Raw genomic sequence first — 26515 nt, 5'->3', positions numbered from 1 at the left:
TACTATCTTGGCCCCAGCTTGAGACTGAGAAAGGGAAGGGAAAGAGGTGCAAGTCTTTGTTGTACTACTAGACCAACAAGTAGAAGTACATTGTATTTATTGATTCAAAGCATTTATTAGCAGCCTTTCTACCTTATAGAAACTCAAGGCAGCTTACAATGTAAATAATAATAACATCCACTCAAAAACCTACACTAGTTAAAATCCATAATTTAAAATTGCCAGTAAGCAGAAGAATTGATCAAACACTGTCATGAATGATTTTTAAAGCTCCTCATCATTGCTTGAATTATTGGGAATGTGCTGGGGACACATTTTCTCTTTTATCTCTCACCTGAAGCTCCAGGTCTCTTCTACCTCTGATTTGCTGTGATGTCTGATCATGTACCTGTGTTTAATGCTAAATTGAAATCGTTTTTTTCAAACCACTTCAGTCATAGTAATGAGGTAAACACAGTTTGATTGATTCTCATGTGATAGCAAACTATGGATAGAGGAAACCTGGAAATGGGAGAGAAATTAGCATTCAAGAGGTGAGAGGAAAATGTAAAAACCCTATGGTACTTTCCATGGTTTGAAGGATCAGAAGCACATGGTTTAATTATAATCTGAAACCATAGTTTCATGCTGCAGGAATGGGCCCTGTGGCCACACATTCTCCTTCCTCTCGCTGTGTACTGGTAATAATACCAGACTATTATTTGTGCTAAACTGTATGTTCATCTTCAGTCTTCTGTGCAGTCCCACATTGCGCCAGCTTTTCCCACCTAAACCGTCATTCTCTGGAGGAGTGGCACCCCCTTCTCTCAACCACTTTCTTACTGCAGCAAGGATAGGAGCTTACTGGCATTTGACTTAACAAGCTCTTTTTGTCGTCATTTGGCTGTTTTCTTTGGTGATGAGTCTATTCACTCTTCTTTGAATCTCCGCTTCGGATTCTGTGTAAAAAGAACATCTCAGACTGTATCCCCGTAACACTGTTTTGGCCTCGTCAGATCTGGTTTTGAGATCTATGCCACTTGGTGAGGAGAGTACACGTTTCTTTCCTGCAAATGAGGGACCTTCTGGCCAGAGGCACACTGTTGCACTGTGACATACCCCAACTACATCTGATAGCATGGTGGATCTGCCCATTAGTTTAGATTTCTCTACAGGCGTTGTGGAGGTCTTGAACCAATCGAGGAAGCCTTCCATGGGTTTCTGTTATTCGAGAAAGGGAAAACGTTTTTCTTCCTGGTCTAGGTTAAGGGGCCGTCTCCAGTCTCATGTCTGCTTTTGGAGGTACTTGACTATATACTTTCCTTAAGTTGGGGGGAGGTAAAAATCCACTTAGCGGCTATATACGCTTAAATGCCTTGGACCTGCAGGCATTTAAGCGTATATAAGCAGAGGTCAGTAAGGCCGTTCTTCAGTCATTGTACCAGTGAGAGGATCACCCCACCTCCTTTGGTGAGTAGCTTGCTAGATTCCCAATGTCGTGGTTTGTCAGAGGAGCACAAATCACACTTTGGAGCTTTGGCTGTAACATCAGCTATGGTGTGCACTAAAGCAGAAATCATTAATGGATTTCAACAGCGGAAGGGAGGAGAGCACATGACCACAAGACCCTGTTCACATATTGCCAAACTATGGCTTGATGCCATTTCAGAACCATGCCAAAGTCTGAACTTGGTCTCTTGGTTCTGTTCATTCCTTGGACTCGTTTCTACCTACAGTTATTCCAACAGCAAATCTTGGGGATTATCTGCTAATTTCCATTAGTCATTAATTAAGTGGAAAACAGGTTTCAATTCTCTCCTTTGATAAAAACTAACATTTTTTTCTTCCTTTCTAAGTAACAGGAGGTAAAGAAACTATTGTTGCCAGGTGATTATGAAATATTTAAGCCATTGTGGAATCCCTGCAATGTGAAACTACTGGTAATTGCAACAGTCTTGAAAAAACCCTGACACAAAAAAAATCTAGAGTTCATTCAGAACATATAAAACAATATGTGGCATGAAACCTAAAATCTGAATGTTATTAAATGGAACAACCATGCCAAATGTCCTGATAGTTTGAATTAACACATTTGGAAAACAGTCTCGGGGCTCAAAGTCCACCTTGCCTTGCCTTCAGACTCATGTGTTTTTTCATGCTTAATTTCTCAAGTGGTATGTAAGATACATTTCTTTGAGCAATCAAGCAGTTGATTATGAAGACTGATACCAATATCACTATCTGCCAAGCTAGGTGTGTTTGCTCTGCTCTCCATATGGGAATTCCACCACTCTTTACAATCCCAAAATACTTGTTTAACCATACAGTTCCAAGATACAGGCGAGCAATTATGCTTGCAAGATTAAGTGTGCTACCGTCTGCGATCTCTGAGGGCCATATATTAGGTGTACCATTTTCAGATAGACTTCAGTTGTAGGGATCATAGAAACTGTGAAATGTTGTATTTGGATGTCCATGGTATAAGGAGGCTAGAGAGAAATGGATCAAGCCACTTATGTGCCAGCAAAACAAGCTTCTACTAGATATTTTAGTTACTAATTTTTTAAATGGATTCTAGGCCAGCAAATACTCTTTTTTAAGCTAAATTCCTTGTTTAGGCCACAAGAGTTTGGGCACCTTGTGACAAGCATCTTCTCTACTATAGTATAGCCTATCCTCTCTGGCTTGAATTCTTCTGTTCTTTCTTTTATTCCTATCTGGGATTAATTGATACTAATCAAGACCTGTGGGGGGGAGGAAGGAGGGAGGGAGGGGGGAGAGAGAGCGAGAGAGAGCAGTGAGGGGTGTTCCTGGGCTGGAAGGGGTTAGCAAACTGACTAAAGTCAGCTCCACCTTAGGAATGCCTTGGGTCAGCCCCCCCCCCCCCAGCTGGCACTGTTCTCTGCAGGGATTTAGTTTCCAGAGAGGATGCATCGGCAGGGGAGTGCTGCACAGCTCCGCAGTGCCCAGGTGCTGACGGGAATGCCTTCCATGCCAGCATAAGTGCCCCTTATTCCGTGATAATTTATTGTTATTGTTTCAGTTTAATACCCCGCTGTCCCCGGCCGAGACCGGGCTCAGAGCGGCTTACAGGGAAATAATAAGTGGGCACTTACGTTGGCGTGGGGTCATGCTGCCAAGTAATTCATTAGTGCGAGTCTTCTACTTCTAGCATCATATGAGGATTAATAAAATGAAACGTGTTCTGGATTGAGATGGTTTTAACATCAACATATGTTGTTTGGATGTTATCAAAGAAAAGATAGTTTCCTTGGCCTTCCTAGGTTTGTTCGGTTACTAAATGTACCTTTTGTAAAAAATCTCTGAAGATTCCTTTCAGTATATTGGAATGTCCAGTCTCCTAAACTCCTTCCAGAGTATTAAATTCTGTGGGACTGATTCCATGCACAAAATACTGCTGCTAAGTATTTCTTTGGTCAATGTCCAACTTTAGAGCTTGCTTCTGAAACTCCAGAAGAAGAAGAGGAAATGTAGTTGTGGTTCAAGCTGTATTTTAGACACACGTAGATACACACAGACACATGCATGTGTGTGCATCTTTGTGGGTGGGTGGGGGAGAGTATTGTTACGAGGTTTCTTCCATGTGTTTGCTTATTACTAATTCTATATGGCTTTGACAAGGTCAGTATACTTCTAGCAGTTTCTACTGTGTCCCAAATGTAAATAACATGGTTTCTTACTGTCAGATAACTTCCTTTGTTTCATAGCGTTGTCGGGGAAGATGACTAACCTGAAATGTAGGATTATTTTTAGTGTTAGGGAAAAATCTGACTCTGACATTCAGCAGATTTTGTGAACAATCTGACCTGTGAGCTAGCCACCCTGAAGTATTTGGATTACAGCTGGTATACATCCTGATGTTCACCTTTGGTTGAAACTGATTCAGTGCAGTAGAGGAACTACCCATGTATTGCATAAGGAATTGCCCTATTATTAACTGGGCACTTGTAGATTAGCGGAGATATTGCTGAATAGCCCCAGATCTCTTTGTCTTCTTCTGGCAATGCCAGAAAGTCATTGTTGGTGGGGTGTGTGGGTGGACAGAGAGGACTTAGATGGTGGATGTTTGGTAATCCTCCTGACATAGTGATAGCCAGGATGTGTGTGGGTGGTAAGCTTTAGTTGTCTGTTTCATAGTTGATCAGTTAGCAAGCTAGCAGCAAGCCAGCTGACACTCACTGGGAAATTTTGACTCCCTGAGCATAACTGTTTCTATAGAAAGGCCTAGTAGGAGGGGAGATCATATAATTTAGTAGCAGAGCGAAGCCAGACATACACAGAGTGGTAGAAGTGGCTTGAACACACTTTACCTCAGGACAAAGGAAGCAAGTGAATTCACCGTGTTTTCAACGACACTCTAATGACTTCCTCCACTCTTTATGTTTCTTTGTTTTCAGACTTAGGGCCTGTAACCGTAAACGTGTAGAGGCAAGTACACTTATGTAGAGGGGTGCGGGAGCAACAGCGGAATCCATACCCTGCTTGCAACTGAGCATGCTGGCCCTTAAAACTGAGTATGTATGCTGGTCCCACCTCTCCTCTGTATGTTGCCTGAAAGTAGACGGAGTTCCTGTGTGTGTACAAGTTGTATGCACTTAGGTTCTGTCTTCCCAATTGGGAATTGATATGTTGCTTTTTTAATATTCCCAATCATTAGGGTTGCCAGGTCCCTCTTCACCACCGGTGGGAGGTTTTGCGGGCAGAGCCTGAGGACAGCAGGGTTTGGGGAGGGGCTTCAATGCCATAGAGTCCAATTGCCAAAGCGGCCATTTTCTCCAGGTGAACTGATCTCTGTTGGCTGGAGATCAGTTGTAATAGCAGGAGATCTCCAGCTAGTACCTGGAGGTTGGCAACCCTGCTGATAATGGACTTTTGTCAGTTCTTGTTCCCTCAGTGACAAGTGCACACATCCTACTCCATGTTAGTAAGTGAGTGCATCACTTACTACTTGCTTAAGGAGACAGCGCATCACTAAAAACTTGTTTAAGGAGACAGACACATTTTTTTCCTGCAGAAAGCAATGTTTCGTTTGTGTTTGATTAAACAGGTTCACTTCTATCCACTGTAAGTGAATGAAGCACATGGTGAATCATCCACAGGACAGGCATGCATCTTCTACCCAAGATGACTGCTTCAAAAGATTGGGGAAAACTGTATCAATCTGCTCCCTTGCAAAGGAGGAAATGGAACCCATTTGCCTATGTGTTTATGATAAACTGTGATATGAGTAAAGAAAAGGAGCTATTATAGATCAGACCAAAGTTCGATTTAGTCCAGCTTCATCTTTCCCACAGTGAGATGCATCTGGGGTGTGTGTCGGGATGTCTACCTATCTGAACGCGTATAGCTTCCTTATATTAAGGGCGTTCCTTAGACCACCTAATTCAGTGTTTTCTATGCTGGCAGTGCCTCTCTGGAGTCTCAAGCAGAGAAAGTTACTACTGAACACCTGCTATGTAGGACAGCTAGATTTGAGTCCAGTAGAACCTTAGAGACCAACATGAATTTTGGGGGTTCAGGCTTTCGAGAGTCAAAACTCAGACTCTCAAAGCTTATACCCCAAAATCTTCTTGTTCTCTGAGGTGTTACTGGACTTGAATCTAGCTCTTCTACTGTAGACCAACACAGTTACCCTCTGAAACCTGCGATGAACTATCCTTTCATGGGATATGCCTGGTATGAAACCTGGGGCCTTCTGCGTGCAAGTCTGTGAACTGTACTATTGACTCACAGACTCCTTTCTCTTTTGGCCATTCTCCATAGGCCATTTAATTTAAAAGAACAAGTGTCATAATACCGTGAAGAGTTTTTTTTTTTTTTTTAAGTATTGTAATCCTGGATAATGCTAGTTTCCTCTTTGTTGAATAATATTCTTGTTTTAAACTTAATAGTTTTCTGTTTGGATAGTGAGAGCCTTTTGTTTCTTAGCAACCATCTGTTCCTTCAGTTTATTCCCTACTTGAAGGAGTAATCCTTAGTTTGCAACATCACAACTGATTACTGTTGAATTGATCATGGGATTACCACTAGAAGGGGAAAAGAACATGTATTTATTTACTCTATTATTGAGACACTCCTGAAGTTCCCATTAATTTTGATGTACTGCAGGTACTGGACATATGTGAAACCAGCAAGATATTTTATTTTTGTTTTATTCTACCAGGAATTTAAAAAAAAGGCCTAGAAGGAAAGGCCAGTTCCTGCCATCATCTTGGTCTTATGAGGGTCCTTTAAAAGTCTAATTAGTTAAGGAAAAATAGTTCCTCCCAAAAGCTGAATGAGAGTGATATTCCATTATATCTTAATTTTTCAATCTCCACTGTAAATATATTTGTGTAAGCAAATATCACCCAGATGTTGCCCAGAAGGTAACTTTATTTGTCTTCCTTTTTTCCTTTCTGTATATTTTGAACCTTTTCAAGACACTAAAGGAAATAGTTTTTCAAGATTTTGTTTGCGTTTAAGGCATACGACTTGGCTTGCGGTGTTTCTGGAACTCGGCTAAAGCTAGAAACCGTTAGTGTCAACTAGATTTTCTGCTATTTTAAGTTCAAACCTCTTACCTGACTGTCACGTCTATACAGCGTAATCCAGAATGAGAGACTGAATTTATCTGTTGCTTTCTGACAGCTCTATGCCATTAATTCCGGGCCACTCCATCTGCTGTCCATGCGGCACATGGCCACATTCACAGAACAGTTTTGAGAGGAGTTGGTTAAATGTGTTGTTTGGTAAAATGGTTGATTTCCTCCCGTTATATTTCCACATTAGTACCCAAAATATTTGCTCGGTGATAATTACATGAAGCAAATATATAACGTTAACATCCAGTGTCCTATATAAAAGGAAGGGGAGGGGCTGTGGCTCAGTGGTAGAGCATCTGCTTGGCATGCAGAAGGTTCCAGGTTCAATCCCTGGCATCTCCAGTTAAAGGGACTAGGCAAGTAGGTGATGTGAAAGACCTCGGCCTGAGACCTTGGAGAGCCGCTGCCAGTCTGAGTAGACAATACTGACTCTGATGGACCAAGGGTCTGGTTCAGTATAAGGCAGCTTCATGTGTGTTCATGTGTGTTCAAGGGATAATGCAGAAATGCTTCACAAACTTTATAGAATCAGTCCTTAAATAACCTTCACTGAGCCTGGCTTTGCTGGGGAAGGTGGGGTATAAATTTAATAAAATAAATAAAAATAAATAAATAACTCTTACCATTATGATATCCTTTCCCCTTCTATTCAGCTCATTCACTACTGCTCTGATCTCATGTACCATTTCTTTGTTCTCCATTCCTCTTGTTCCTCAGCACTTAGGAAGGATATTCCCTTTGGAAGGATACCCCTTTAGAAAGGATATTCAGTGTTCAACCACTTTGGAAGAATTGCACAGGTTCGTTGATAAAAGGGGTTTTGTGAAGTTTTGCTTTCCATTGTTTTTACTTGCATATTCCCAACAGAAATATTGTGCATTGTGTTTCTCATACTGTACATTTCAAGTCTCAGCATAGTCAACCAGCCCCTCCCTGTAGGTCTTTTCCAGAATTTATCAAAGTGCTTACTCGTACATTTTAGTGCAGTTTAAGGGTTGTAAAGAATACTGAGCAATATATCTTCATTCAAACATCCATTTTGTACAGCACAGCATCTGTGGCTCTGGAATCCCTGCGAGATTATTCAGTTATTGTAATCAAAGTGCCTCTGAATTTGTAACACTTGTGCAATGTATGTGTGTTCTGTTACTGATTGAGATAAAATTGTTTTGTTTTTTTAATTTAATGTACTGGCTGCATTTTAAACTCACTGTAATCGCTAAAGATGATTGCTAGCAGTTGAAATGTTTCTAGCTGGCATTGCCCTTGGTGCCTGTCAGTTTCTGAGTTATGCTGCTTGTTGCCTAGAAAATTTAAAAAGATAACTGGTAGTACAAGTTAACCAGGCATCGTTTGCATTCATTATACATGTCATAGGAGTGATTTTTTTTTTTTTTTTGCAGATTTCAATCACTGCACTATCTGCTGTTGTTTAAAATGCTGCATGTTCCCAAGCCATATAGCATTAGGGCTATTCCTGGCCAAGCTTCTTTCATTTGCACGGTGACAGTATACAGCAGAAGAAAGGTTTAGGTATAAAACAGAAGAAGAGGCATATACTGCAGAACATAAATAGCCACACACTCAAGATCTGCAACTCATGAATAACCTACATGAGAGTAAAGCATCAAGCTTAGATTTAGCTGACTTTTTTTTCTTGTGCAAAATAGAGTAGAGGTGGAATGCCCTTTAGAGGTTGTTTTCTTTTCTGTACCAGAGTGGCCTTTAGGGGTTTTGGTAAAAGTTCAGCTTCTGATACAAGGGGACGTTTCTAGAGGGCATTTGTGATGAACCTGGATAATATTGGCCATGATTCGGAAGCTTTGGCCGAATTGACAGTACTGGTTTCCATTTTAAAAGTGTAGAACTTCGTTTTGAGAGACCGGCTTGCTTGCAGTGTGATTGGTCCTTCTCTGAGGGATTGATGTGCGTCTAAGTTATGAATCCTGCCTGCCACAGATAGTAGGGAACCGCTCTATGAATTTTGTCTATTCTGCTTTCTGCTCTGGGGTTCTCAGTTTAAATATTAAAAATCTGGCAGTGAGATGGATGCTGTGTGACTAGCCCCAAACTCTGGAGTAGGGTTGGGAAATTTCTGGGGATTCGGGGGTGGAGCCTGGGGATGGTAGTGTTTGGGGAGAGGATGGACCACAGGAGAGTATAATGCCATAGCCTCCATCCTCTCAAGCAGCCATTTTCTCCAAGGAAATTGATCGCTCTAGTCTGAAGATCAATTATAGCTCTGGGAGATTGCCAAACCACACCTGGAGGTTGGCAACCCTACTCTGGAAGCATGGAGTTATGTGCATGTGTCTGATAACCAAACAGTTAATGTTGTTGTAATACAAACATTAATTAGCATCCTCCCCCCCCCCCCCAATTATTCTGGGAAGTGACTGTCTAAGAGTTCAAAGAGGTCAGAGGGAAGAAGAGAGGGCGTGGTAAGAGAGGATAAAGTAATCAAATTTTTTGCCACATCCCCTGCGCCATCTATTGTGCGGTCTGGAGCTGGGGATTCTCTCTTCACAGGTGTCATGAACCACCCTAGTTTACTGAGGGAAGACACATCTTCATTGGAGGAGGAGGAGGAGGGCAACCCTTCCCCAAGCCCTGCCTTGGCAGACCCTCCCTGTGAGTCCGGGGTCTCAGGGCCTCCACGAAGGGACCCTGAGCTAGCACCGGTGCCGCCCTTTGAGCCAGGAGGTTCCAGCATGGACCTGCCCACCGCCAGTCGCATCATGGTCTCCTGAAGGACCCTAGGAGCAGGGAAGGCAAAGGGCAAGGTTTGAGGTTTTGACCATGTGTCGGAGTGCGTGCTTGGCATCCTGAGACCTCCCCTCTGCTGAGGGAATGCCAGGGGAAACCAAAAAGTCATCGCAGGTTCCGGCCCCCAGTACTCGTGAATAAAGGAGTTGACCCAGCTTGTGGAGAGGAGCTTGATGTGGGGTGAGCGTCACCTGCAGGAGAATGCTCTATATAAGGCCGCAGTGAGGCTAGAGCCAGTGTGGGGTCATTGTGTCTGCAGCCTCGCAGATGGGCCCATCAGGGTGTCTGACTGGCTCGAGACTGACAGCCTATTCCTGGAGGGGAGGGAGGGAAGCTCCTTTGGAGCCAGTGTGACCCTTGCACCAGTGTAAGTGCCACCTGATCACGGAATAAGGTGGCATCTGTGCTGGCGCGGGGGCAAACATGGAAGAGAAAGCCTGCTCTGGTGTGTGTGTGTGTGGGGGGGGGCATTCCCGGGAGTGGAGCTGCCTTTAGGCAGCTTCCAGAGCCCTCTTGCCCCTGGAACGCCCCGTTGAGTGGTGGCGGGGCTGCACCACCTTTTTTGGTGGCGCAACCTCATTGTTTTCAATGGGGCATTCCCCTTTTATTTGCCCTTTTCTATTTAAAAAAATGCTTTTTTAGGCTCTGTGGTGGTCAGGAACCCTCTGAGGAGGTGCTGCGGCTCTGCCGCTCCTGGCCGCTGTGGATCTAACCCCCCCGCCTTCAGGATTGCGCTCTCGATTTGTGGAACCTTGTTACGTGACACTTGGACTGCTTTTGGGCCCTGCTTGTGCAATATGTGCTTTGTCCCTGGGCTGAGACCTTGGACTGCCTTCTGACCTTGCGTTTGGATTGTGTTATTGGACCCAGGACTTTGGCGCTGGACTGTGACCTGATTAGCCCTGCTGTGTGACCCGGTGGTTGCTGGGATTAGCTTCTCAGCTGGTGGCCAGGATAGTGGGCCTCTGTTCACCACAGCACCAGTACCAGCCCTGGCCCACTAATGAAGTTTGTGTGTGTGTGGGGAGGAAGAGTAAAAAGGTATACAAATAAAGGCAACAACCAACTATATAAGGCTTCAGTGAGGCTAGAGCCAGTGTGGGGTCATTGTGTCTGCAGTCTCACAGATAGGCCCATCAAGAGCCAGCGTGGAGTAGTGGTTAAGAGCGGTGGTTTGGAGCGGTGGACTCTGATCTGGAGAACTGGGTTTGATTCCCCCCTCTTCCACATGAGCAGCAGACGCTAATCTGGTGAACCGGGTTGGTTTCTCCGCTCCTGCACACGAAACCAGCTTGGGCTAGTCACAGCTCTCTTAGAGCTCTCTCACAGGGAGAACTCCTACCACCTACCTCACCTACCACCTACCTCACAGGGTGTCTGTTGTGGGGCGGGGAAGGGAAGGTGATTGTAAGCCGGTTTGACTCTCCCTTAAGTGGTAGAGAAAGTCGGCATATAAAAACCAACTCTTCTTCTTCAACATAGTAAAAGCCAATGAATATTTTTAAAGCAAAAACTGCTCGGTGCTAAAGTTTGATCAGTTCTCAAGATAGTTGTGTTGAGTAGCATGGGAACTATTTGGAACACGTCTCTCTCTCTCTTTTTGTGCTGACTTCTTTCAGTAGCTTGTGTAACAGATGCCTGGGTGGCCTTGCTCCCTTTTAAATATGCCCAGAGCAAAGGGTTGTGGAACCTGTAACTTGCAAGCCCTGCTGAGCTATACCCAACCCAAGCAGAAGTAAATGCATTGACCTAAGTCAGCGATCGCCAACTATTTTTTTAATTAATATTTTTATTTTTATAAGAAACACCGATAACACACATGCATCACACTCTCCCCATACAAAATTAATACTCCATAACCACAACTAGATCTTCATTAAGTACCTAACAGAGCGGAACTGATACATTCCCTATCTCTGAATCTACACAAATATCACATCTATATGTTGCTTATCTTATTTGAAATTATATTATATTAATAAGTTAATATGTATTATTACGCCTGACAATCAATATTTCTATACTATAGTTAAAACCAAGTATTATAATATTAAACCTAATATCTAATATCTATATCTGTACTTCACATCTATTATAATCAACAGAATCTCTTGTGGTAGTTGAAGTATATATATTTGTATATATATTTTTCTTTTGTTAGTGAAGATCGCCAACTATTTTGAGTCTGTGGGCACTTTTGGAATTCTGGCACAGATTGATGGGCGCAACCACGTATAGTCTGCCAAAGGAGGCAGACCCAATCACAAAATAAACATTGTTTAAAAATATTTTCTTGCATGCGCATAGCTTACCTGCCGAAGCTGTGTTCTTTGAAACTGCACAGCCAATCAAATCTCCAGTGGCCAATCAGAAGCCCTGCTTGGCAAACGTCGCACCTGACCCCATCTACTTTCTAAAATCACCAGGAATAATGTCAGCAGGTGCCACAGTGCCTACAGGCACCTATAATGAACTATATTTAGTAAGTCTTGTGTATAGACTGTATCAAGTCTGAATCTGGTTTTATTTAAATTGCTGCTAGAATGCTTGGCTATGCACCTTCTTTCTTTTTTTTATAAATGTTTTATTAAAGGTTTTTCGGGGTACAAAAAATAAAAAGGGAAATGGGAAGGAGAAAAGGGAAAGCATTCAGTTTTCTGCATCCAAACCTTTCCAATACACTATTAACATATCCCATAAGTTAGTTTTGTTTACAATACACTCTTTGGTTTCTCTTTTTCATTAAAAAATACTATGTATCTCTTCTTTTCTTTTCTTTTCTTTTTAAACCTGTCATAAACACATGCTATAACATTTTATGCCAGTTTCCCCCCTAATAATAATAATACAATATCTCTGTTGAAAGCAAAACCTAACTATATCAACATCAGATTATATATAGCAAATTAGCATATTAAATACAGTTGGCAAAATTCATTGTTGAATCGTATCTGTCGTATAATGGTTGCCATTTATACTTGAAGTCGTCTAATGGTTGTCTCTTTATCAAGCAGGTTAGTTTCGGCATTGAAGCAAAGTCAAATAATTTGTAAATCCACTCATTTACTGTAGGAATCTTAGAGTCTTTCCAGTAAGAAGCGTACAGGATTCTGGCCGCAGTGGTTGCGTATTGAAAAAGTTCTCTGTGGGTTGGGCTCACTTGTGAAGGAATGATTCCCAGTAGCATGAATTTGGGATTCAGTTCGAATTGTATTTGCAAGGTATCTTGAAGTCTTTTATGTATCAACTTCCAAAATTGTTGACTCTTTTTACAAGTCCACCATTGATGCACCTTCTTGAAAAAGAACTCTTGTGTCCAGGACAGCGCAAATTAAGCCAGAATTTGCTTACCTTTGCATAATGCAGGCGTCTTTTAAACTTCCGTAGTGACTTAGGCTCTGAATATAGGTTTTCCAAATGCCATGGTATGGTGAAGGTGCTTTCCTCCTATGCACATCCACCAGTGATTTCAGAGGAAATACAAAGAAGTATTTTTTAAAGAAGTACTTACTACTTCTTATCATTTCACTGTTGGCTAATAAAAAAAGGTTTAAAGGTTTGACAAACTGCAAGGCAAATAGATAACCTCTCTCATTTATTCATGATAAAAGCAATATATGGTAATAGTAATGTTGGCTGCATGTCATGAAAGGCAATATGTTCACTTAAGTGCGATTATATGGCCATTAAAGCCAATTTATTAATTTGTCTATCAGTGCAGTCCTAAGCATTGTTACACCCTTCTAAGCCCATTGAAGTCAATGGGCTTAGAAGAACAAAGCGTGGTTTAAGATTGCACTGATAGTTTCCCAGCCAATTTATGTGTCATTCGTGCTACAGAACCTCCCACCACCACTACCACCCCCAAGCCAGAAAAGGTATTTGACTATATTGTATCCTTTTCATAAACACTTTTAGGATTCAGTTGGATTTTCTCTGGCGTATTTTGAAATGGTTTTATATTAGGGAAGAAACAGATCTGGCAACCAAAAAGATTGTTCAGTGGTCATCCGTCTGATTGATTAACAATGCGTTGAAAGCAGAGTTATAACTTTCTAAGTCCACTGGAAATTCATTTGTATGGTGCAACACAGATTTTGTGCAAGTGCTGCTGAAGGTGGTGTTACATACTAATACCGTTTCTTAATGAAGTGCCTGTTTCTTGTTTAGAAAAAGAACAAACATCTTAATTATTTACCCTCATCAGTAGATAGTTCTCTGACTCAGGCTTCTAAGTTGGATTCCAACAGCACTATGATCTTGATTATTTGAACACAGCAGCCTGTCGAAAACTGCGGAACTCTTAATGCCATTTCTGGTGGTCTTCACGAGTCCAGTGATTCATTTTGTGAGATATCCATATGACGTGGTAGATACCAGGTGCTTCCTTAGTCGCTGTGAGCAACGACAAGCCCGGTTGTAGTGGATGTCACTCCACAGACCATCAGGACAGCTCTTGAGACAGTAGCCTCGAAAATAAGTTTTGATCTATTTACTGTTGGGGGAGGAGGGAACGGAGCAATAGTGCCAAACAAGCTCTTTATAACATGTGCGCACGCACACACACACACACTTGTATCCTTGTTTCTGGATGCCATGACTAATGGGAGCAAAGGTGATGGTTAATAGTGCATCCTGGGGTGTAGAGGTCACTAAGTTGCATGGCCTTTGGATGTCTTCCTCCCAGTGGTTCTCAAACCAGATTTGTAGCACAGAAAATAATGATTTGCTCCCATATCTTCGCTCTCGCATTTCCTTTTCTGATCAAGCATTTTATCCAAGCCAAAGCTTTCCATTCCCATTTTTGTGTTTTCAAAAAAAAAAAAAAAAATGTATGGCTAGTCCGCTCACATTCCTTGAATGTGCAAGGAGATAATAATACTTTTTTTAGCTGTAACTTCTTGCACCCTTCAGTTTTGCTCCTAGCAAGTCTTGCTTCACTCCTTCTGTATAGGACAAACAGCAGTGTTGTTTTAGGTATTCTGTGATAACGATTGTGTCTGCAGACAGAAAAATCCTCTCTGTTTAGGGAAATAAGTTGCTCTGTTTTGGGTAGTGCTTAGTCTGGATTTAAATAACAGGGTTAAAAGTTTAGTTTTACCCAACGAACAGACTGGCTCTTAGGCCTTTTACGCAGGGACGTTTCCCCATGGTCACCCCCGCCGACTGCTTCGGGGGTTCCTTTTGATTATGCATGCCTTTTCTGCCCGTCAGAGGTTGCCTTGCTTTCCCTGCGCGTTTTGCCCACGTTTTCCAGATTCTGGCTAAAACAGCATCTGGAAAACACAGGCAAAACACACGGGTAGAGCGAGGCGACCTCTAACAGGTGGAAAAGGCATGCATATTCAAAAGGAAGCCCCGAAGCAGTCGGCGGGGGTGACCACGGGGAAACGTCCCTGTGTGAAAGGCCTTTGCTTTTCTTGTTAAAATGGGTGATCTGTCTTCATTGATATAAGTTGCAATGAAGGATCACCAGGTATTATTCTTGGAAGGTAGTTTTTACCATGAGGAGAAGGTAGCTAAAGGAAATTCAGAGGATGTAATGACATTTGGAAATGATTACATATTTATATTTTTATTTCACCTTCATGTATTTTATTGGACTAATAAGCACAAGAGTGCCTTAAATTACGATTGTATATTTTAACTGCTGCATGATTATATATACAATTTGATAACATGACAGTAGTTATAGAAGAGCCTTTCCTGTTCATAAGAGTAGAGAAAATAATCTTGGCGAATCAGTTCAAATTTAACCCACTATTCTGTTTTAAGTGCCCAGTCTTATGCATGGAGGCAACAACTGTACCCTATTAGTTACCCTCATTTTATGGGATTCAGAGGTATTCATGCTTCTAACCATGGAGGTTTAATTTAATTCGATAGCCTTGATAGACCCATTTCCATGGATTTTATAATATCTTTAAAAAAAACATCTAAACCAACCACTGCCTCCCTGTCCAGATTACGATACTTCCGTGGCCGTTCTCAGGTTATAATATCATGCCTCTTCATGCACAGCTGTGGTCCTTGATGCATAGGATTGGAACAAGAGACTCAGAACAATGGACTAAAATGAAGATGGGGGCTATAAGAAAATAAACTTGCCTTTTGTACATCTTCTGTACATCATTTGTATGTTATGTGATACACACACACACACACACACACACACACACACACAGTAGTGCCTTAAGTAAGAAAGTGACATATTCCTGCAGTGATGTTTGTAGTTTGCTGCTTCAGAATGAGATATAGGTCCAGCTGAAATTAGTGGTAGACACTCTAACCACTAAATATATTATACATGGTGGAAAACAAAATACTTTGATTTGGAGCAGAGGGTATGTGCAGATCCTTATGTAGGAGTTAGGAGGGAAAGTGGCATGATATCCTGATCTTCTCAGATTTTGGAAGCTTAAGTAGGGTTGGTGCTTGGATGGGGGACCACCACCAAGGAAGACTCTGCAGAGGAAGGCAATGGCAAACCTCTTCTGCTTTCGATTTGCCTTGAACGGCCCTTGCTGGAGCTGCCATAAGTCGGTTGCTACTTGACAGGACTTAAGTGCCAACAGAGCTCCCCAAGTATATTTAAGTGTGTGTGCATGTACATGCAACCCGCAAGAAAACACTGCTGTGTGGGTAGAAGAATCCAGTTCAGCATTAAGAACCCTCTCTGATTCATTTATGAAGTAGAAACATAGGAACATAAGAAAAACCTTGCTGGATCTGACCAAGGTCCATCAAGTCCAGCAGTCTGTTCACACAGCGGCCAACCAGGTGCCTCTACAAAGCCCACAAAGAAGACAACTGCAGCAGCATTGTCCTGCCTGTGTTCCGCAGCACCTAATATACTAGGTGTGCTCCTCTGATCCTGGAGAGAATAGGTATGCATCCTGACTAGTATCCATTTTTGCTAGTAGCCATGAATAGCCCTTTCCTCCATGAAATAGTCCACCCCCCTCTTAAAACCTTCCTAGTTGGCAGCCATCATCACATCCTGGGGCAGAGAGTGCCACAATTCATCTATGCATTGTGTGAAAAAAATACTTTCTTTTATCTGTTTTGAATCTCTCACCCTCCAGCTTCAGCGGACGACCCCATGTTCTAGTATTTTGAGAGAGGGAGAAACCTCCATGGCAATTCAAACATGGCCTCTAAGGCCCTAGTCAAACACTCTAACCACTATACCGTGCTGGTGTAAGAAGAAATGGTGAAGAAAACCACGTCACAACAGACAATTTAAAATGTGGCACAGCATTACTCTGTAAATATGTTCCTTTGGTAAGCTTTGGGAATCTTATATGATATCACTAAAAAAGGAATATGCAATATAGATTTAACTTGTCCTTTCAAAACTAATGCAAACTCTGAGTTTATGGTCCACCATGTTCTTATGTTGGTATGGTCATCACAGTTGCCTCTGTCAGATATTGTATCACCCTCTGTGCCACCCTGTCTTATTTATTCTGCTTTCACATGCTGTGCAGTTGATGCAGTCCCAAGGTGTTTTTCCCCCTTCCTTCTTTATTAAGCTATCTTGGTCCTGCTCTAAGCATTTCCCTCTTCTAGGAGAAAAATCTCACAAGGCATATGGTTTCTCCCTGTAATCAGCCACCTGGAAGAATGAACTTTACAAGTATGCGGCACTCCGTGAAGGTTTTCAGTAGGAAGTCGCTTTCTTTCAAAGTACTCCACATGCGCCTTGACCTCTTAATGTAGGGGCAAAGTTCTTCATTGCTTGGCACTGGATAGCTACATTTGTCGGTTATTCTGAAAGAGTCAAGGTCTGAAAAACACTCTCCACCTAGCTGACACTCCCATTCTGATACTCAGCATGGGAAAAGAAAGGAGCGCCACTGCCTACAACTTGATAATACAGTTGCTTTAAAGGAACTGGTGATTTCCAGAGCACCTTCACTTGATCTTTGTGACACGGATGGGGTTATTCTTCATCCTCTGCCTTTGATCGCATAGTATTTTGAATTTTCACTTCTAACCATCCATATTAAATTCCTTTGTTGTTGTTGTTGCAAAAATCAGCTAACAAATTCAACACTGTACTAATATCTGATTGTTTTGATTTCCAGGGAATGATAAGAATAAGAGAGAATAATATTATTTTGTCTTCTTAATTATATTTCTTATTTTTTTTTTAAACATTTATATGCTGCTTATTCAGAAAATGGACCAGGCTAGCCTGATCTCGTCAGATCTCAGGATCAGCCCTGGTTAATATTTGGATGGCAGACCACCAGGGAAGTCTAGGATCGCTACGCAGAGGCAGGCAATGGCAAACGACCTCTGAATGTCTCTTGCCTTAAAACCCTATGGGGTCACCATAAGTTGGCTGTGACTTGATGGCACTTTACACACACACTCAGAAAAATACTTGAGGCAGGTCACAGCATAAATGATAAAAGCCTAAACATAGAACAATTAGATGACATTTATCCATTCACATTTCCTCGGGCGTATTCTGGAGAGTGGACCATTGTCAAGAGGCCCTGCTTGCACTCTTCTGGTTACATCACGGTAGGAAACTCCTGAAGGAATTTCTTTTGAGAAATCATGGGAGGTTGGTGCCATTTTCTAAGCTTTTAAAAATATAGGGTTTTCGTTGCTAGAGGACATGTGCTGCCTTGCTGCTCACATGTCAACTCCCATGGAGAATCTCACATCTGTGGGAATGTCCAAAAATAATGCTGACTAATAGTGGGTCTCCATACTTTCCCAGTAAAAACCTATCCTGCTTACACATGTTATGTATGGAGGAAATCCTGTGCTGTTGTTGGTCAAGTCTAACTACCCGTTCCTGAGTTGTTGGCGGCCGGGAACAGCGGGTAGCAGGCGCCACTGCGGCGCCTCCTAACCCATTTCCTGGCCGCCGAAAGCTCAAAAAAAGCCTTTTAAAGGCTTTTGTTTTTTAAATGGGTTTTTTTGCCCCATTGAAAACAGCAAGGCTGTGCCTGCTAAAAAGCAGGCACAACAACACTGTTCATCCTGGTGGCTTACCTGGGGCAAAAGGGGACAGGAGCCACGCCCCGGGAACTCCCCGGGAACATCCCCAGGATGCCTGCACGCCCCCTGGAACGCCGGTGCAGTTCTTTACGCCGGTGGGACACCGGTGGAAGGCCCAGCCAGTGTCCCTGGGTGTCGCTACTGCAGCAGCGCCAGGAGACCATTGTCCAGGCCTTCCTGCCAGCGTCCGGGCCGCTCTGCTCAGCCCCTTTTTTTCCTCCTGAGCTCTTTCAGCTGAAGAGCTCAGGAATGCACTGCAAGAGTCCCGAACAACAGCCGAACTGTGATTGGGTTGGAAAGATAATGAAGAATAATTAAAGAAGGGCCGGTGTTACTGCACCCCCACAAACATGTGAAAATACATTCAGATTAACATGGGGAATTAGCTTGCATGTTTGTGCAGGGCACAGCAAACCGGGATCTTTTGCCTAAAGAGGTGGCTGTGAGTAGCAAGTCTTTAGTAGGAAAAGGATGACAGAGATCTGCTTTAAAAGGAATGTAGAGTTTATTGAGGGATTTGGTACAATAGTGTGTGTGGGGGGTGGATTTATCCTAAGCAAATACTAAACCAAGGCATTGAAACATTCCTTATCCCAATTAATATAGCAACAACTTAAAGATATTCAGCAGAGCTACTCCAATCTGGAGCAGGAGTTATTCTTTGAGCCATAGGTGTGGAAAATGGGGAATAGTGGTTTGGGAAATGGGGGGAGGGATAGATGAGAGGGAGAGCAAAGATGCATTCAGGAACATAACATTACTTGTTGTTTGTCACAGACCAGTTTTATTTAGCTTAGCAATCCTACCGTAGAACCAAAAATTTATGACTGGAGCACATAATATGATTATCATGAGATTCCCTGCCCATGCAAAGTAGAAAGAATTCATATGCTCATAAGGTGTGTCGGAATTTGTTAACATAGTGGCTCAATTCAGATGTAATGCAAAGCCCTAGTTGATATTAACAATGACCAGTTTGTGAAACTAGGATTCAGCTCACAGACTATTATTCAGTCTTGTTTTTTCTTGACAAATTCTGGCTTGATTGCTTTCTCTCTGTAGCCTGGGAGGGGCTGCCAGCGAACAGGCTAGGATTCAACCAGAATGTCTGCATTCAGACATCATGCTAAACCATAGTTAAGACTAGCTGGTTAATAAACTAACTTCAGATCCTGGCTTGGTGGACTTTAACTATGTGTAGTGGAGGGCCCTGCATTCAGACAATGGTACAAACCATTGAATAAACCATGGTTTTTCTGTGATGTCTGAACCGATTAGGTTATGTACCGTCTAGCTTATGTACTTTGGTTTATTTCTTTTTAATTCAGCCTTTTAAAACTCTTTTAACTTTGAAGTAGAAGTTTGTCGACTTTACTAATGAAACATTTTCAGAGTCATTCTATACAGTATTCTAAAACGAGCTTCTATTTGCTGTTAACCGCCAGGTAACTTGACACAAGTCTTTGGTTTCCTCTCCCTGCAGGTATTCTAATCTTGGAGGCAGTTCTACCATTTTATAGCTATTCCTGCCTCTGCTTGTCCCTGTGTATCATCTATTCTTCCATTTTCTGGGAAATAGCTTTCTTGCTTTTTGTGACAATAGCTGAGAAGGAGTGGAAGTAGGGATTGTTTGGTGTAGTGATTAAGAGTGGTGGTTTAGAGTGGTGGACTCTGATCTGGAGAACCGGCTTTGATTCCCCACTCCTCCACATGAGCGGCGGAGGCTAATCTGGTGAACTGGATTTGTTTCCCCACTCCTCCACATGAAGCCAGCTGGGTGACCTTGGGCTAGTCACACTCTCTCAGCCCCACCTACCTCACAGGGTGTCTGTTGTGGGGAGGGGAAGGGAAGGTGATTGTAAGCCAGTTTGATTCTTCCGTAAGTGGTAGACAAAGTTGGCATATGAAAACCAACTCTTCTTCTCCTTCATGACTTTTTTGTTAGTGTAGATTGCCATGATGTTTGAACCAAGCTATTGTCTTCAGGCCTCATAACATGGCAAACTTTTATTTCAACAGTCTTCCTATTGTATTACTAGGCTTAATTCACGAGTGTGTCATGTCTTCTGCCAAGATGTAGGTCTGACTCGCTTTGTTGTGGCAACCTTGCCACATTCATAATGTTTGTGTTGGGCCTCATACTCTTCCCATCTGGCAGTTCTAATATTTCAGTGTTGCACAAGCATGCTAATCATGCCGGTCCTGGCACAGAATGAAATAAACTCCAGAACTAAGGCCGTCATGTTGGTACATCACCATGTAGTTAACATCCTGTTATCTGTTTGGTACAAGAACATGCAGTCCTCTCTTGTGCTGTAAATCAGGGTCAAAGCAGGCCCATGGAAGTGTGGGACATCTCAGTTCACTTAATAAGGATGCCTCTTTCACTGTTACAGAGAAGTCATGATTCCAATTAACTTAAAGGATGGCTCTGTAGTTTTCAAAGCTGCTTATAATACCAAGTACACATGGTCATTCAGCGCTTATGGGCAGGCATCCAATCCCTAATTCAGGGTTGTCAAAAGTTGTTATGAGGGCCGGATATGTCATAAATGTCACTTGGTTGGGCCTTGGCCAGCCCAGATCCGGACAGGGAGGGGGGTGGCTGGCTTGCGGGCCAGGTAAGAGCTCTCAAGGGGCCAGATCCGTCCCACGTCTCTTATGTTGGACACCCCTGAGCTAAGTCCTTGGGAAACTCCTTCCTGTACTGAGGTTTTTTTTAAATGCATCTACACAATCCTTTCCGGTCCTCCTGATGTCCTTTCTTTATGGCAGCTAGAAAATGATGTTATTTACCAAGGGATATCTATTGAATCTAAGATAAAAGGTTCCCTTCACAATAGAACAGCAACCAAATCCATAAGAGCAAAGTACAAACATGCCTGTAAAATACCTTCAGTATACTTCCTGCTTACCTAAATCAAGTAATATTTCTAGGTACTTGTAAGGGGTTTTTCCCCTCTTCAAAGATTTTACTCTTTGTTTCTTTGCTAAACTAACTAATGAAACTTGGTATTTGACGGGAGTTCCCTATATGAGGCAAAGGCATCACATTGTACATTTTTGGGGGAAGATTAAGGTACCTTTATATACAGTAAATATTTGGCGGGAATATTATCCGATATCAATACACACTTGGATGCAGAGAAAATTATATTTCTGTTATCAGATATTGATGCATATGCATCATATCTCTTTGTTTGCTCTTGCAGCAAAGAAAATAAGGTCTAACGTGGTATCTACTTTTCTTTTAAATTGAAATGTTTTAGTATATCCCATTATCTATTTAATATTTTACTTGTGAATCTTATTTATTTGTATTTTATTTATTTGTTTTAGCAAACTGTGATGGCCAATGGCTATATACAATGAAATTTTCATTCATTCGTTCAGTAAAAGTGAGTCAGGGCTGTGTTGGGTATGTGTTGCTAAGATATCAGAATAGGAGGATGGCAAGACTCCCGAAGGGATAATGTAGAGAAACACATGATACTGCTAAGAGACCTTTCCTCTGGGATTCTTATAACCCTAAGTCAAAATCACTTATAGGTGCAGAAAAAGTTTAAAAAAAAAAAAAAGGTTTCATTAATACTGGTTACAAAATTTAAAAATAAAGTACACTTTAGGTGTGTGTGTACTAAAATAAATGCACTTTGTGTGTAAGTTGTGAGTGTGTGTGTATACATGCATGCAGTACTCTGACCAGGATGGCCAAGACTAGCCTGATCTTATCAGATTTCGGAAGTTAAGCGGGGTCACCCCAGTTAATACTTGGATGGGAGACCACCAAGGAAGTCCACGGTCACTACACAGTGACTGGCAGAGGCAAACCACCTCTGAACATCTCTTTCCTTGTAAACCTGATGGGAGTCACCGAAAAAGGTATCACAGCCACGCCGCACCTCAAGGGGGCGTTCCTTGGGCGAAAGGGGTGAGGAAGCTTCCTCACCCCTTTCGCCCCAGGAACGCCCCCTTGAGCTGCGGCGTGGCTGTGATACCTTTTCCACGCCCTGGGAATGCCAGCTGCCACCGGCGCGGCCTTCCGCTTAAGGGATTTAGGTCACCGCACAGCAGCTGTGGCAGTGGAGGCCCACGCTGTTCCGGCGCGCCCAGGCACCAGCGTGCATGCCACCCAGGACAGCATAAGTGCCCGTTATCCTGGGTTAAACGGGCACTTACACCGGCGCATGGTCACGCCAGCTCCTATGGAGCTTCGCCCCCTCCTCAGGAATGCGCTCAAAGTGTATTCTTTTTCTTTGTTCACTTGAGCTGTTTTTCTGAATGGAAACTAATTTTTAATTCATTGACCAATTAACAACATGTTGGCCACAGATTGGCCCTTTTTGGTTGGCTGTGAGAAGTGTCTTTGGTTTTTGTACAAGAATGCCAAAATGCACCAAAGCCAAAAAATCTCAAAATGTAATGAAAAAGCTCTAGTTACTGATAGTAAGGGTATATTTTTACTAATATAAAATACAACAGGATCAACTGATGAAGCTTTGTCTCTTTTTGGGTCTCTTCTCAAAGTTTGTTTGCAAGTTCCTTTTGGGGGCGATATATCTGGATGAGTTTAGATTATGAGAAATTCCTCAGTAGTGTTAAGAATCAGAAGGAAAAATTCTGGAAAACATCTTACAATCACTAGTTCATAAATATGTTTGTCTTTCAGTTTTGAAGGGTTGTCTTAGTCATGGGAGGCTGAGTTGTTAGCAGAGGTCGTGAGCGTGAGATCGCCTCTTCACATTTGCCATTGGTTGGTCAAAGGCTAGCCATTCTTGCATTTAAACTTCTGTGGAAGTGCTGACCGTACACTATGCAAAAAGGGAAAGGTTACAGTTTGGTTTATAAGTTGTGAGTAGATGCCATCTAGTGGCGTCATGGCCACCGTGCAGTTCCAACCGAATCAATTTGAAACAGCTGCCTTCTAAATGAATGCCAGTGTCTTATTGTATTACATTCTTAACAAAGATCGCTTATGTTGAGTGTGCTACAGTGCAGACATTTGGCAGATCAGATTTTTTTTTTTAAAGCTTGTCAAGAAAGTAATCTTTTTTTAAAAAAACAGAGATTAATTAGTTACTTTCTGGAGAATTTTAATGGGGATAAATTGTTTCATTATAAGCACAATTAGCATTCTACAAAACAGGTTTATTATTATTATTATTTTTTGCTTTTTAAAGAAAGGCAAGTTTCTGTGTAGTGTGTGTTAATGGTTTTTTTTTGTACTCCCTGCGCTATACTGAAACAGTATGCCACAAAGGATTTCTATTTATATCAGAATCAAACACATGGTGTTTTAAGATTTGTACCTAGCGAGTCCAGAATTGCATGCTGTTCATTGCCAACTTTTTATTAATTAATCAAAACTGTTGCATTGCAAGGCAGAGGCAAGAACAATTATGTGCAAACACCTTCAGCAACAGGAAAACTTCTTCAAGAAGTTCCATGTAATTTTTATTTTTGGGCAGCAGACACTAGTAGTGTTGTTTGTATAGGGATTGCAGGTTTTGGAGGGGTAAGAAAAGTTACTTGGCATATTTGTAAAGGTTTCCTTCATGGTTGTTACATATGGGAAACTTGTTTATGTTAATCTTACGTTAATGGGGTTATTATGCCTCACAGAGAATCAGAATGTGATAGTAGGACATAACTGGCTACTAAATCCAAACTTAACTTGGAAGGCTTTAAGAGGGGTGTGGACATGTTCATGGAGAATAGAGTTATCCATGACTACTAGTCATGATGCACACCTATTCTCTCCAGTATCAGAGGAGCATGCCTATTATATTAGTTGCTGTGGCACTCAGGTAGGATGCTGCTGCAGTTGTTTGTTTGTGGGCTTCATAGAGGCACGTGGTTGGCCACTGTGTGAACAGACTGCTGGACTTGGTGGGCCTTGGTCCGATCCAGCATGGCTTTTCTTACGTTCTTATGTTCTTAATAGTAAAGACGGTATGGTAGGAAAAAAGGGACAAACAGCAGTGTCGTCATCAACCTCTGTTGACTTATACTCATGGGGCTGGATCCTATCAGCTTTTGCACTGATGAAAGAGGTCCTTCTTTGACCACCAAGAAGGCTATGCTGGGAATTGGGGCGTGCATAGGCAAAAGCCATACTGGGACAGGCATTACAGAGAGGCAAGGCTCAGTGGGAAAGCTGGTGGGATCTAACCCTTAGGAATCCCAGGACTCCTTCTGATGACAAAGAGAGGCTGGCATTGCCCATAGACCTGGAGAAAAATGCCCCGTCACATGAACACATCAAGCTGCCTTATACTGAATCAGACCCTTAGTCCATCGAAGTCAGTATTGTCTGCTCAGACCAGCAGTGGCTCTCCAGGGTCTCAGGTAGAGGTCTTTCACATCACCTACTTGCTTGGTCCCTTTCACTGGAGATGCCGGGGGTTGAACCTGGGACCTTCTGCATGCCAAGTAGATGCTCTATCACTCAGCCATGGCCCCTCTCCTTGAATAGAGGCTTCTTGTGTGGAAACGGGCGGTTGAAACTTTTCATGGCACAGAGGTAAACAACATCGCTGGTAAATAACATCCCATGACGTCTCTGTTAATGGGACAGGACATCCAGGTGATCCTAAGAGAGAACAGGATATAGTTACGGTTGAAAAGAAACACGTGATAAGTTGCATTCTGTTCCTGTAAAAGATATTATTTGAGTGATAATTTGTGATTAACCTAACTGGCAGCTGTGAATTCTGTCAGGCTGGGAAACTGTGGATCTCTATCTACAATTGTTGCAACCTCACACATTTTGGGAGGGGGGGGAAACCCATCCTGGGCTGAAGCTTGGGCGTTGTGGCCAAGACCCGGCTTGCGTGTCTGACAGACGTGACACATTCCCTCTACGATGGCCATTCTCGCTTGCCCTCGGTGGAGATTTAATTTTCTCCTCTCCGCTGTTCCCACTCAGCATAAGCAATTGCCTCATTTTGTTCTTCAGATTGAAATCACCTGAGTCTGTTCAGTAAATGTAGCCTATCGGCTGTCTGTATAATTTTCCTAATCATACTTTTCTGGTTCTCCCCCCCCCCCCCATTTGTGTGCAGGTGTAGGCTTTCCTTCACTTTGTGGAAGCTTATTTTTCGTAAGAGGAAAGTCAGTAAATATGACTTCAAGGTGGATTGAATTTTCAAAACAGCGACCCTGTTGCTGGATTTCAGAAGGTGGTGGTACCTTTAATTACCTCTTCCCCCCCAAAAAAAATTATTCAGATATTTCATTCTGTGTGGTTGTTATGTCGCTGCTGAGATGACTCTCTTCTATAATGGAAAAAATGATAGCTGGTTCTGTGTTTCCTGGTACAGTCACTGTTATTTATTTCAGTTTTTCATATTGTAAGTGCATTTTTATCCAAGGCTTAATGGTCACGCCTTTGGTGATCCTATCTGAGAGCATGTCAGTGGCAAAAAAGCAGCACAGACTTGTTTTAAGAAGTATAACACTTCTAAAACCTCACTGTTGGAACAGCTAATAAACGCCTTCAACTTCTGCCCCATCAGGGTCTGGCAGTACCAGATGTAGTTGTTTTGCAGAGCGACTGGGAAACTTGGAACGCACAAACCTGATAGCACTCAAGCATGTTTTGGAGCAGAATTTGAACGAATGACGTGTGGGACAGGTTGCAGTGCTGTAGAGCGCAGAGTAAGATTTGCGAAGAGCGGTTATCGCATTTGCTTACTGTTCAGATATGCTGGATGACACACTTCTAAGACAACACACAAATTGATTACCTATGTCTCCCACCCACCATAGCAAGGGTTTAAGGGTCAAAAAGAGCTTAGAAACGTCTCTGTCTCTCGTCGTCGTCCCCCCCCCCCCAAGCAGAACTTCCACATTGAACCAGACTGTGGCAGTGTATTTCAGCATTTCCTTTGTGTCTTTCTCTCTCCACAGTGTTCCTAATTAGAATCCTTGGCAAAGATCTTGCATGTAGTCAAACACTGAAATATCTGCGCAGCATGAACAAGCTCCCTTTTGAAAAAATCTTTAAAATCATGGTCATTGTGTAAGTCACTCCGACTCACCCAGTGAGCTTTGGAGTTCATATGATGTTTGCTTTAAAGGTGATGCTTTTTCAAATGTGTTTGGATTTATTTTCTTCTTGCATGAGTTACACAAAAGAGGCC

General features: G+C 42.4%; 1 protein-coding gene across 1 annotated transcript in view; it reads left to right on the top strand.

The window, feature by feature from the left end:
• Positions 1–26515, top strand: part of ZNF516 (zinc finger protein 516) — an 83982-nt gene that overhangs the window by 20697 nt on the left and 36770 nt on the right. The gene's annotated exons all lie outside the window — the stretch shown is intronic.

The sequence above is a fragment of the Euleptes europaea genome, chromosome 8 (genome assembly GCF_029931775.1).
Source record: "Euleptes europaea isolate rEulEur1 chromosome 8, rEulEur1.hap1, whole genome shotgun sequence".
NCBI lineage: Eukaryota > Metazoa > Chordata > Lepidosauria > Squamata > Sphaerodactylidae > Euleptes > Euleptes europaea.
Note: the sequence above shows the minus strand (reverse complement) of the source record. Positions and strands in the feature narration are given on the sequence as shown.